Source organism: Chionomys nivalis, chromosome 14, assembly GCF_950005125.1.
Source record: "Chionomys nivalis chromosome 14, mChiNiv1.1, whole genome shotgun sequence".
In the NCBI taxonomy this organism is placed as follows: Eukaryota; Metazoa; Chordata; class Mammalia; order Rodentia; family Cricetidae; genus Chionomys; species Chionomys nivalis.
The window spans coordinates 47,913,192-47,925,933 of NC_080099.1; the positions used below are offsets into that span (position 1 = coordinate 47,913,192).

Here is a 12,742-nt window from a genome sequence, read left to right on the forward strand (position 1 = left end):
AAAAAAGGGAGAAAAAAATCACCCTAACCTTACACAAACCCTTTCAAGAACAGAAAAACAGTATATATCCTTCAATCCATCTATAGGAACAGTATGACGATCATGGTTTGAAACTCAAAGGCTGTGAACGAAACAACATAGGCTATTGTTATTCACAAATATTGATTCAAAAACCCTAAAGCAAGTATCAGAAAACAAAATGCACAGTAAAGAAGCAAACAGCTTATTCTAGGAATGTAAGTACAGTTTATTAATATCATTCAGTCCATTTAAATACTGAGGTTTTAGAAAGACCTGATTACTAAAATAAAAAAAAAAAAACCTCTTGACAAAAGTCAGAGTATAGTCTGATAAAAAATCTTTATAAAGTAGAAATAGGAGGGAGGCTGCTAAAAGTTTCTACAATAAACTTCTTGTTTCGTTTCTGAGATACTGGACACTGAACCTAGATGCTCCTGCATGTTAGGCAAGAGCTCTTATTACTGGGTCCCTAGCTACTACATAATTTTAGCTGTTTTGGTTTTAGACAGGATCTATCTCACTCTGTAACCCAGGCTGACCTAGAACGGAGAGCAGTCCTTAACAGGAATTACAGATGCGAGCTACCATGCCTGATCCCACAAAGCTAATATCAGGCTGGAGGATGGCTCAAGTTGGCAAAGTGCGTACACCACAAACACAGGAGCTGAGTTGATGCTCAATATCCAAGTTGTTTTCTTTTGTTTCAAAGGTAGCTTTTGCCTCTAATCCCAGCACGGGGGAGGCCGAGACAGAACAATCCCTGGCGTCACAGGGCCACCCAGTTTAGCCTAATCAGGGCAATGAGAGAACGTATGACCCCTGAAGTTGACTTCCGGCCAGTACCCACATGAGCGCTGCGCGTGTGCACACGCCTCAGTGAAATTAGAAGCATACAGCCTCTTTACAATAAAACAAAACAAACCCACGGTGTCACCACAGTTTTCACCACAGCCTAGGTCTTAATAGGCATTGTAAATCTTAACGACATGATGAATACTGACTGGAAAAGGAAGAAACAAACAAAAACAATGAACGTGTCCCCCGTCCCTGGGTAGACCAGGCTGTTCTGGAACTTTCTCTGTAGAACAGGCAGGCTAAACTCACAGAGATCCGCCTGCCTCTGCATCTCAAGCGCTGGATTAAAGGAGTGCGCCACCACCACCCAACACCTCCCCCGAAACTTAAACGTGAAAATATAAAACTGTCAGATTAAGAAAGGGTTTAATTCCAAGAAGACTCTCTGTCACTTTCTCTAACAAGCAATGCATACCCTAGCCACCCTCTGCTCTCCGCAAGGCCTCACTCATAGTCAATGACAGTCCTTACTCCCTGAACATGGCTATGGATGTTGTCTGGAAAACTGGTAAGCGCTAAGGTGGTCATCACAATTAAATTAAGAGGGTGAAGAGCAAATGTTTTTGTTGGGGGAAGGAGACAGGGTTTCACTATGGTCTAGACCTCTCTATACAGATCAAGCTGACCTGACAATCTCTGAGATCCTCCTGCCTCTGCCTCTCAGGTGCAAGGATTAAAGGCATGGGCCACCACGTCAAGCTACACACGTTTTCTGTAAGAGAAAACAGCAAACATTATAAGCCTTTGCAGGCCCACATGACTGTTGTACCTTCTGGTCTTTGTAGCATAAAAGCACCCTCAGAAACCACAACATGGGACAGCATGACTATCTTCAAATACAGCCAGTTTATAGAAACTGCTAGCAGTTTGCAAAACCCTGGCATCTATCTGATCTTCAAACATTCAAGGGCAGCCCACGTAACTTCTAAGGCTACTGAAAAATTCTGAAAGTTAGTATTTACTTCTAGCCAGTAAGAGGTGATCTGTTATGCTGAAAAGAACAATGAACTCCACGGTCTCATCTCAAGCCCCTTGATTTTTTAAGTCACTCCATTCCTTACCTTTTTAGCTGCTTCTCAGGTTTTTGAGATTGTAAATTCACACTTTCAAAAACTTAACTATCACTTAGGTACCCGAGGACAGAAAATTCCCAGTACTGTCAGGAATAAAGCACGAACGAGTGGTGTTCACTCAGGAAATGAACGGGTTTGTGGCTGACTACTTCAGAAGGGCCAAACCAGAAACTCCATTTCTATACTCGTTCACACAGAACTGTGTACCTGATGAGTATAGTGATCTTCTATGAAGGAAATCAACTATATTCATAATGGTTTTACATTTTTTCATTGAACAGAAATGTAAAGTTATAACCCAATAATATTTTATTAATTTGGGAGACATGTTTTTAATGACACTGAATCATACTGTGTCTCAGGACTCTCACCGAGACGGAGATCAGCCTGCTTTGCCTTCCAAGTGCTTAGACTGAAGATTATTTACTTGCTTTTATTAACACATTTCTTATAGTGGTTTCCTTAATGACAGAACTGCTAAGGGCACCAACTGTTCTTGGATTACAGGCCTGATAATGGTTTATGGGTCTTATAAGTGCCCTTTTTATTTCCAGAAAACTCATGATTTCCTCTTTCACTAGACCAGTGGCTTTCAGCCTTCCCGATGATGCAATTCTTTAAGACAGTTCTCATGTTCTCCCCAACCATAAAATTATTCTGTTGCTTCTTCATAACTGTAATTTTGTAGTGATATTCTGTTTGTGTTTTAACAAATAAAGCTTGCCCGACGATCAGAGTGCAGAGCTAAGCCACCAGAGGCCAGGGAGTGGTGGCACACACCTTTAGTTCTAGGACTCAGAAGACAGAGGCAGAGGGATCACTGTTAGTTCAAGGCCACCCTGGGCAACACAAGATTGAATCCCTCTAAAAGAGAAACAGAGCTCACACAAAATTGGGATCACAACCCTTTAATCCCAGGACTAGGGAGGTGGAGACAGGAGTTATATGGCTGGGCAGAGAGAGGAATACAAGATGGGAGGAGCTGGGAGCTCAGTGCAATCTGAGGTTTGGTGGAGACAGATTGCAGTCTGAGGACAGGGTCGCCCCTTCAGTCTGAGCACTGGTAGAGGTAAAGAACTCTCTGGCGCTCTGCTTCTCTGATCTTCAACATTAACCCCTATATTTGATTCTGGGTTTTTATTATTAACACCAATTAGAATTCACACTACATAATTTTGCTACTGTTATGAATTGTAATGCAAATAAATATTGTGTTTTCCGATGGTTTTAGGCAAAACCTGTGAAAGGGTCATTTGACCCACAGGTTGGGAAGCGCTAATCTAGATGGTATTTTGAGGAATTTCTCATCTGTGAGGAAGGAATGGCTCCGTCCTGACTGTCAATGATATACTGCCATGAGACCAGCTGGACACTGTGAAAACCACTAGGATTAATATGGTTTAGGTTGGAATGGTACTCAGGAACATGACTAATTTTCATAAACTTTATCAAAAAATTGAGAGCATATAAAAGTCTCAAAATTCTATACCTTGTTTCCTAGCTATGACATATTATTTATATCTTCTACACATACCCTTACTTCTATGTATCTGAGACGTGAAATCCAGATAGTATATGCCATAAGCTGTACATGTGTTAAACCCATTACCCCCCTTACCTTACAACTACCCATGAAGTAAGTATTATGCTTCTTGTAGAGTTAAAGAAAATGTGATGTCCAAATGGCAAGTAATTTCCCCAGAACTCAGACCAAAGGTTTGTCAGGAGTCAAACCCATACTGGTGTCCAATGCTCACATTCTTACCAAGCAAGCAAGGCTCTACCCTGATAACAGCTTTCAACTTACCTTCTATTAGGTTCCAGTATACGCCCCCCCCCATATAAGTCTCTTCTCAATATTTTCTGCATATGGCTTGTACCTTTGTGGTACATGTGTTTTAACATCCTCTTTTTGAAAGGCACATTATTTATCTGCTGCTCTGTTATAGCATAGCTTCTTCTAGGTCCAGTTCGGTTGCTTTACACAAAGCCCTGCTGACATGTCTAATCAACAACACATATCCTGCTGAAGGAGCAGTAAGTATGACACACCTTGGCCTAGTTATGGTCTACTTTTCTCTGGTGTGTTTATCTCCTCAGCTAAGGCACATACATCTTTAGAAGAGGGCTGTATGTAATGTGCAGTCTCTGTAACCCAATGCTCCCAGTGACAGTCACATAGAAGGTAAATGATATGCATCATCAGTTACAGGAGCAAGCAAATAGAAAACAAGACAAATTCAGAGAAAAATGTAAGACAACCTTCACTAAAGAATAACGGCTCTCAGGACCTTTGGAAGAGCAGTCAGGGGTACACACAGACAGAATATTGTATACATAATAAATAAATATTAAAAAAAATAACGGCTCTCTGTGGCTGCATCATGGGATCAACAAATTCTGACAATTTCTAATCCATACACTACCACGCCAGTATAAGGCGGTGCTAATGCTATAAGAAACTTTAAGTCCTCCCATTCCACTTTGAGCTGATAGTGCCAATCATGTCACTTGGAAAACCAAATTCTCAGTGGGATGAGGTACCATCATGTAAGTCAGGGATAAAACACAGTTGCCTTTTTTCATTTTTAGAGTATGTTGGCTAGCAGGGTTTTGGTTCTGTTGCCTAACCTTTTTGCCAAAAGAGAAATCACCTTGCAAAACTATTTTTACTTTGTTCGAGTATTCTTTCTTTCTTATTTTACTTTATTTTTTTTTTTTTTTTTTTGTTTTTCAAGACAAGGTTTCTCTGTAGCTTGAGCCTGTCCTGGAACTTGATATGCATGGCCTTGAACTCACAGAGATCTGCCTATCTCTACCTCCTGGGTGTTGGGATTAAAGGCATGAGCTATCACTGCTTGGCTTGGCTTGTTGTATTCTCTTGTGTGTTGCTGATTTTTGTTTCTAACAATGGGTTCATTTCTAACAATGAGTCACAGAAACCTATGAATCTGAACCTTTTGTAGACAGGGTCTCTGCATTAGTAATAGAGCTAAGACACTATATTAAAGTGGGATCTACATCAATTTGTGGAATTCAAGGACATGTGAATCAACATAGACACACAGAAGGAACACATTGTGACAATGGAAAGGGGAGGTTGCTAAGAGAGAGAGAAGAGGCCCTTCCCTGGAGTCTTCAGAAAAAAGTAATCTTGCCAACACATTGGCTTTGGGCTTCCAGTCTCCAGAATAGTAAAATCACAGGTTTCTAATGTTCTAAACTATCAACAGTTTATGACACTTTGCTCCAACAGCTCTGGGAAAATAATATAGTGATAAAAGGTAAGTTAATACATTCCTTGTTCTGAAATAGCTCCTGGAAAAGGATAAACAAGATCATTATATAAAACCATCAGGCTTGTGGGTGCCACCTTCTATTCCCTGGCTCACAACTCCGTGCACTGCTTCTTCCATCAGCTCACTGCAGACACAGAACCATTAGAGGACAGAATTCCAGGAAATTCCAACAGGCATGGAGGAAATAAAGATATTCTAAAGCGATACCTGTGTCTTTCAATCTGACTATCATACCACTGAAATGGGGAGCCCTCAAAAAAACCAGAAAATTTTCCAAGAATCTCATGCTGGGAGAAGGAAAAAGCCTCAGCCAGAGGGGAACCTGTCTCCTGGAGAGATTCACACAGCTGTAAGAACCTTCCAGATTACTTTGCAGGAGACTGAAGTCCAGACAAAGATGGGTACATCTGGGATGGTGCTGGCCCCACATCTTGATCTGGACTGCTTAGATGTGCATATCCTTGGTCCTCTCTTTAACCTTCATCTCACTTCAGGACAGAGAAGATGATTGGGGTATTGCACGAGTACGTACATCCGTACGTGTGTGCATGTGTCTGTTTGACTATAGCTCTGTCTTTCTTCCCAATGTGGCCACACTGAATAAATCTTCTGCTTCCCACTTTTAATTTGGCTCTTTCAATTGGCTTTAATTGCTGAGGATGGGTGACCAGACCTGACTTGGGGTACAGGTTGTACCCCTAAGTTCATTAACACGAATACCATAATCAAAGTCCAGAAGTTGACAAAGCAAGATATATATTGGGGAGCACACAATTATCTAATATAACTAAATACAGTATTTAGTTACATTAAATAATCAAGGAGACCAGGGAGGAAGAGACATAAACACCACTGTGGCTTGGAATTAGATTGTATAAGGAGGCTGTCATTGACTGGAGTCCAGAAAAGGTGCTACAAGTCTAAAGGTATAAAGAGTGACTTCATTTCTGAGTTTCTATTATAGACTCTGTCCTAAGTAGCTAATATACAGATAAACATTTAACTGGTAATAAAGCCAGTATTCTAAAAAAAAAAAATTAAAAACCTATTTCAATACTTACCGATTATACCTTAAATAAAAATTTTAGTCTCACTTCAAAAGTAATACTTATTCACAAAAGAATTATTTTCAAAATGCTTCAGAGAAAAACATAAACTGTTAGTATGCATACCTATGGCAAAAAAAAAAAAATATGATACCAGAAAGTTGTCCGTGCCCTAACCTCCCAAACCCATAAATGCATTACTTTTCTTGGCTAAAGAGACTTTGTCGGTACAATCAGTCAAGCCTGAGGACCAAATTTTCCTGACTTTCGCGGGCAGAACCAATGCTATGACGGATGTTCACAGAAGAAGAAAGGGCTGACCAAAAAAGGACCGGTGACAGTGGAGGCCAAGTGTCAGGTTCAGAGGGAAAGTAATTACGCTGCTGACAGTGAAGGTGGAGAAAAGGAATGAAGGAGGCACCTAGAAGCTAGGGGAAAAGGCAAAGAAACAAATACTTCCCTCTAGCCTTAGGAAGGGCCGTGATCCCAAAGTGCTTCCTCACTTCGGGCCAGTGGAAACCATTCCGACTTCTGACCTCCAAGAATGCATAATAGTAAATTCTGTCTTAAATCCTGAAGTGGGCTGAGGATAGCTCAGGTGGTAGAGTGCTTGCCTGGCAGGCACAAAGCCCTGGATTTGGTCCCAGCACCACATAAAACCAAGTATACACCCATAATCCCAGAAGTAGAGGCAGAAGATCAGTAATAGCAACAAGGCCATCCTCAGCTACACATGGAGTTCAAGGCTAATCTGGGCTATACAAGACCCTCTCAAAAACCAACAAACAAAACCCACAGATAACCAACCCACTCCACCCACGAAGTTTGTTACAATAATAGAAAGCGATGCCAATATGGTGAGTACTTCCCTTAGGCTAAATTCCAGTGCCATCCGGATCCATGCAATGACCTTCAAATGCTTATACAAATCTCTGACCATACTCTCCTGAGAGGTCCAATTCATTTCTTTTGTAGACTAGACTTAGCACTCTTAGTAAAGGTAGGGCTGTTGTAGGATAATCTTTGTACACTGTGAAGATGTGTCTTTGCCAAGACACCTTCTGATTGGTTTAATAAAGAGCTGACTGGCCAATAGCTGAGCAGGAGAGGATAGGTGGGACTTGTGGGGAGAGAGGAAGAGAGGAATCTAGGCATGCAGAGATGCGGAACAAGTTAGACATGCAGCACAGAGAAGGTAGCCAAGTCACATAATATAACATAGACGAATAAAAACAGATTAAGTTATGAGAGCTACTTGGAAAAAAGCCTAAGCTAAGGTCAAGCTTTCATAATTAATAAGAAGTCTCCAAGTCACTTTTTGCAGGCTGGCAGGCCAAGAAAGTATGACTCCATAAGACAACAGAAATGGTGTACAGGTTCTGAGACCACACCATAAATGGCTTCCTTTTTTGCCTCTTTCCCACAAAATAAGCAACTGAGACTATTGGTCAGTAGCCACTGGGAAACAGAGGATATGTGAACGAGTCATCTTGGAAGTAGCCTCAGTTCTAGTCAAGGCCTGATGACTGTCAAGATAACCAAATCTTGGGGCTGGAGAGATGGCTCAGAGGTTAAGAGCACTGACTGCTCTTCCAGAGGTACTGAGTTCAATTCCCAGCAACCACATGGTGGCTCACAACCATCTGTAATGAGATCTGGTGCCCTCTTCTGGCCAGCAAGCATACACACAGACAAACCACTGTATACATAATAAATAAATAAATCTTAAAAAAAAATGATAACCAAATCTTAACTGCAGCTTCCTGAGAAAACAGTTTTCTCACAAACAAGATGCTCTTGAATTCCTATCTCATGGAAACTGAAACAATAAATGCTTATAATTTAAGCCACAATGTTGTTTCAAGCCATTAAGTTTTGGTGTGGTCTGTTGTGCAGCAACACATAACTAGGACAACCAGTGAGTAGTCATAGCAAGTACGAATCGTTGTAGTCTGTGGTAAACAGAATCCAGAAAAGGAAACCTACAGCCTCCACTAGAGTAATGATGAACATTATGGGGTGCTAAACAGCGATGTTAGCACCACAAATTCAAAGGACAGGAAGTAAAACAGACAACATTTTAAGAGTTAAAACATTTGTCAGCACACAAAGAAAGTGAAAGCAGAGACAAGAGTTCTCAGCACATACATGATCACAGCTTTACTCAGGACAAAATGGAAGCAGACTCCAAGAGGCAGATAGATAAACAAATGTAGTGTGCATGGAATGGAATTACTCAGTCTTCAAAAGGAAAGAAACTAAAATACATGCGGGCTAGCTTAAATGATTCATGAAGACACTAAGATAAATGAATTAAGCCAGCTGGTCACCAAAGGGTAAATATATGAATCTTTTTATATGAAATTCCTACAACAGGCAACTTCATAGAGGTAATAAAGTGGTTGCTAAGTGTCAAGGGAAAGAGAATTGGGGCTTTTATGGTCTCAAAGTTTCCACAAGGGAAGATGAAAAAGTTCTGGAGATGACCGTGGATATAGATGCACAATGTATTTAATACCACAGAACTTAAAAATGCTTCTGGTCCAACGGCAGAGGCAAAGGCTGTGGGGTTCAACCTCCAGCAATGTAAAAACAAGACATGCACTTTGAAAGAAAAACAGGAGAAGGTGAAAACAAAGGACAAAGCTCCTTTCACACAACACATCATCTTACCAAACAACGGCGGTGTCCTCCCTTGTCTAAAAACAAAACTAAATATATAACTGGCAGCCAGGACTAAATGATACAGAAACCATTCCACTCAACCTTGATGATATTCAAAAACAATCTGTGATGTCAGGTCTTAAACAAGGGTACAGTACTTCAAAGAACAATCCATTCCTTCTCTGCAAATCAGAAAATATTTCAGATTATACAAACCTTTAAAAAGGTGCCCAGGACCAGCCAAAGCAATCAGTATCCAACCCGCGTTCAGATTTCACAGTTTACTGTAAGTCTCATGAAGGTTAGTTCCCGGGTTTTATTTGGTTCTGATGTTTGGCATGTGGCTGGTACTCTAGCAAATATGTACTGAGTAGATTTCCTCAAGTGTTACTCATCTTTCTAAACCACATGCTATCACATTTCTGGCACCTGTGCGAACAGCTATCACTTGGCCTCGTCCGTCCAATGGGAGAGTGACACTGCGAAGTGTTTAAACACGAAGTTAGTACTAGTTACAGTGTGTGAAATCAGTACAAGAGAAAACAGTAAGACATAAATTCACACTGTGATTCTTCCAAACAAAATCATGAGTAGCTTTTAGTTCACAAAATACACTTCTGAATATTTAATTTATGAAGTTCTAAGTAGGTCACATAATTCTAGCTATAAAAGTTAGCAATAAGCAATTTTAAAGACCCCTTTACAAAGCTCAGTGAAATATAGACTATTATAACTAAAGGGAGATCTTTTCTTAATTTAGCCTTATTTCTCATTTAACTTGGAAAAATACTGTAATCTAATATTGTAGAAATGTTTATAACACTAATAAAAATATATACTAATTAATGGGACTGCCAAGATTGTTCGGTGGGTAAAGGTACTTGGCATCAAGCCCAATAGACTGAGTTTGATCCTTGGAACTCCCATGGAGGGAGGAGAGAACCAAGTTCAATAAGCTGTCATGTGACCTCTACATAAGCTTCTTGGCAACATGCATGCAAATACACACACACAGAGTAAATATATACATGTAATTTTAAGTTATCAAATCTTTTATAATGCGTTCTTATAGTTAAAAACTGGCCAGTAAGTGGTGGTGCATGTCTTTAGATTTTTAGTCCCAACACTGGGGAGGAGAAGCAGGTGGTTGCTGTGAGTTTGAGGCCAGCCTGGTCTACAGAGCAAGTTCCAGGACAGCCAAGGCTACATAGAGAAATCTTGTCTCAAAAAACAAAACAAAACAGAAGTTAAATAAAAGGCAAGCTCTTATCCTTACACAGTAGATGACCTGATGACCTTGGATAAAGTCACATACTAGGATAGAATAACTGTAAAACATATAAAATGAGAATAATGCTACACTCACTAGGTGATTAAATGAGAATACATCTGTAAAAATTATAATTCCATAAACTCAAGAAGTAGACTGAGATTCAAGGGATTGGATAATGTTAGCTATTAAATTTCATTGCCAGTTCAACATGACACCTTTAACCCCAGGTATGGTTTCCATTAGATTTAAAAGCTATCCCAAGTACTTTTAATCCTGACATCCACAATCACATAAAATTAAAATATTAAAAATATTAAGGAATAAAGTTAGGACTGGCACACTGGCATAGTCTTATAACCCCAGCACTTGGAAGGCTGAGGCAGGAGGAGCCTAAGTTTGAAGTCACTCAGGTACAAAGTAAGTTGGAAGCCAGCCTGAACTACACAATGAGACTTTGTTTTAAAATAACAACAACAAACAGCAAAACAAAACAAAAAATAATAAAACTGTTAATTTTCATTTGTCAATGAAAATCTTGCATAGTATTATTTACTCAGGTATAATTATTTTGAAAAATACTGAGACAAAATTGGAAATTCTATTAAGACAACCACATAAACAACTTAAAAGGAACTATCTTGGAGGAGCATTGATCCTGGAGGGCTTCACAAAGCCATTGCTGGTGTAGCTCTGAGCCTGAGGTGCGGGGGGTTGCCAGAGACATGCACAGGAATAAGGCCAAGACTCATCCCAGACAGACGCTTTCAGACATTTAATGTCATTAAAACACTTTAGACTGAGACTGTATCTTGCGGATACTCACTAAATAGAGATATAGCTAAAATATCTGTAGATTTTATTAAACTACATTAAAAAGTGACAGAAGAGAAATAGAAATTTACGTAATAAATATAAGTCTTAAATATCAGGCCTATAAAAAATGTATTGTCTGAAATTTTTCACAAAGTAATTTGCCCTCGAATGATCTAATTAACGGCATAAGAACTAGACTAACAAAGGGGAAGACCGAGTTCCATACATAATGTATTAAGACTTCCTATAGGATTTATGTTAAAGCAAAGCATTTGACATCTCTTGTGATATAAAATCAAAGTGTTTGATATCCTCCTCTGTCAAAACATTCATAATCTGATATTCCTCCCACTTTAAAAAGGCAAACTATGCATTTTCTCCTATCTGGGTGTAGTTGTGCGCTGGCCTCCTGTAGACGGACTGAGCATTCCATCTGCTCAGGGTGCTTACTCTCTGCAGTTGTCTACAGCAGAGCCCTGCTGCATCACCACCGAAAGCCACTACCACTGCATCCTGCCGCTAACAAAGACACGGCTATCTGTGCCATCCTATTCTCAACGAGTTCACCTACATGTTGTACGAAAGCGGCACGTTACTACTACTGAACGTTATTTCGCTAGTCAAGCGAAAGATCACTTGGGCTCCGCTTTTTTTCCTCCCGTCCTCGGTAGCCCTTTCCATCAGCTGCAGCTTTGTATGCCCACTCTTGGCTACCACTGCCTGTGTCCTTGTGGCCAAGGAGGAAAAGGAGCCTTTCAAAGGGCTAGGGCTTTCTCTCCTCGCCATGAATGTGCTCCATTCTTTGTTGTCCTCTACTCGTTTCCTTAGATACTGTTATCCCACTCCACTGTCAACAGGCATTATAAAAAACAAAACGGCTTTCTCCCGGCTCCCCTTACCACTTCTACCCCTCCCCCTTCTTCCTCTTCTGTCAAAATCCCAGGATCAGAAGCACAGGAAATCCATCTCCTGTGCTGCAGTGGGGGGTGGGGGAGAGGAGTGGGACGACGCCCCTGCCTCCTAGGCTTGGCATGTGGCAGTAGACCCTGTGCCAAGGAAAGGTCATCGGTTTAAGGCAGTCCATGAGAAAACCACCTCCTCCCTCTCCCCTGCAGCAAGCCGGGCCATCGCAGCTCCAGCACCTACCCCATTTTCGAGCCCGGCAGCACCTCCATTCTGTCTCCAGTGACACCCCGGCAGGCTGCGCCAATACAGCCACATGTCGGTCACGTGTGTCTGCGCCCAGCCAATCCGCTGGCTCCTGACTGGAATGGGGAGCGCCCTGGTCAGCATCCAGCGGATTACACAGCTGCTTCACGCTTCTGACCTGCTTCACAGCAGGGCAGAGACCCACCCCACTGCACCGCACTGTCCAGCCGGACATCCCTACCTCGGCAACCCAGGTTAGCTGACACTCAAAACCAGGAGGTTCACAGGGTGGAAAGCCCCTCATGGGATGCGGGATACTGACGGTGGGAGGGGCAGTAAATTAGATTTCATTCTCATGATTGACATGCAGCAGAGAAACAGAATTCTAGTCAGTGATTTACAATGAATAATCTGACATTATAAATCATTAACTTGTTCAGTAGATTAACTCTAATTATGACTGTATTTAGGACAGTTACCAGAAAAGCCATGATGACAAAACACAGTGACTTGTGTCTGACCTCAGAGTTCCAGCCTGGGCTAAATATT

General features: G+C 41.0%; 1 protein-coding gene across 16 annotated transcripts in view; it reads right to left on the reverse strand.

The window, feature by feature from the left end:
- The window catches only part of Apc (APC regulator of WNT signaling pathway), a 96,408-nt gene that overhangs the window by 59,412 nt on the left and 24,254 nt on the right, over positions 1-12,742 (reverse strand). The window contains exon 1 of one of the 16 annotated variants that reach the window (XM_057788979.1): positions 12,191-12,223. The exons of 14 other annotated variants lie outside the window; for them this stretch is intronic. The gene's annotated coding sequence lies outside the window, so the exon portion shown is untranslated. Of the gene's footprint in view, positions 1-12,190; positions 12,224-12,742 lie in introns of those variants that run through there. One more of the 16 variants, XM_057788988.1, reaches the window with a different exon arrangement.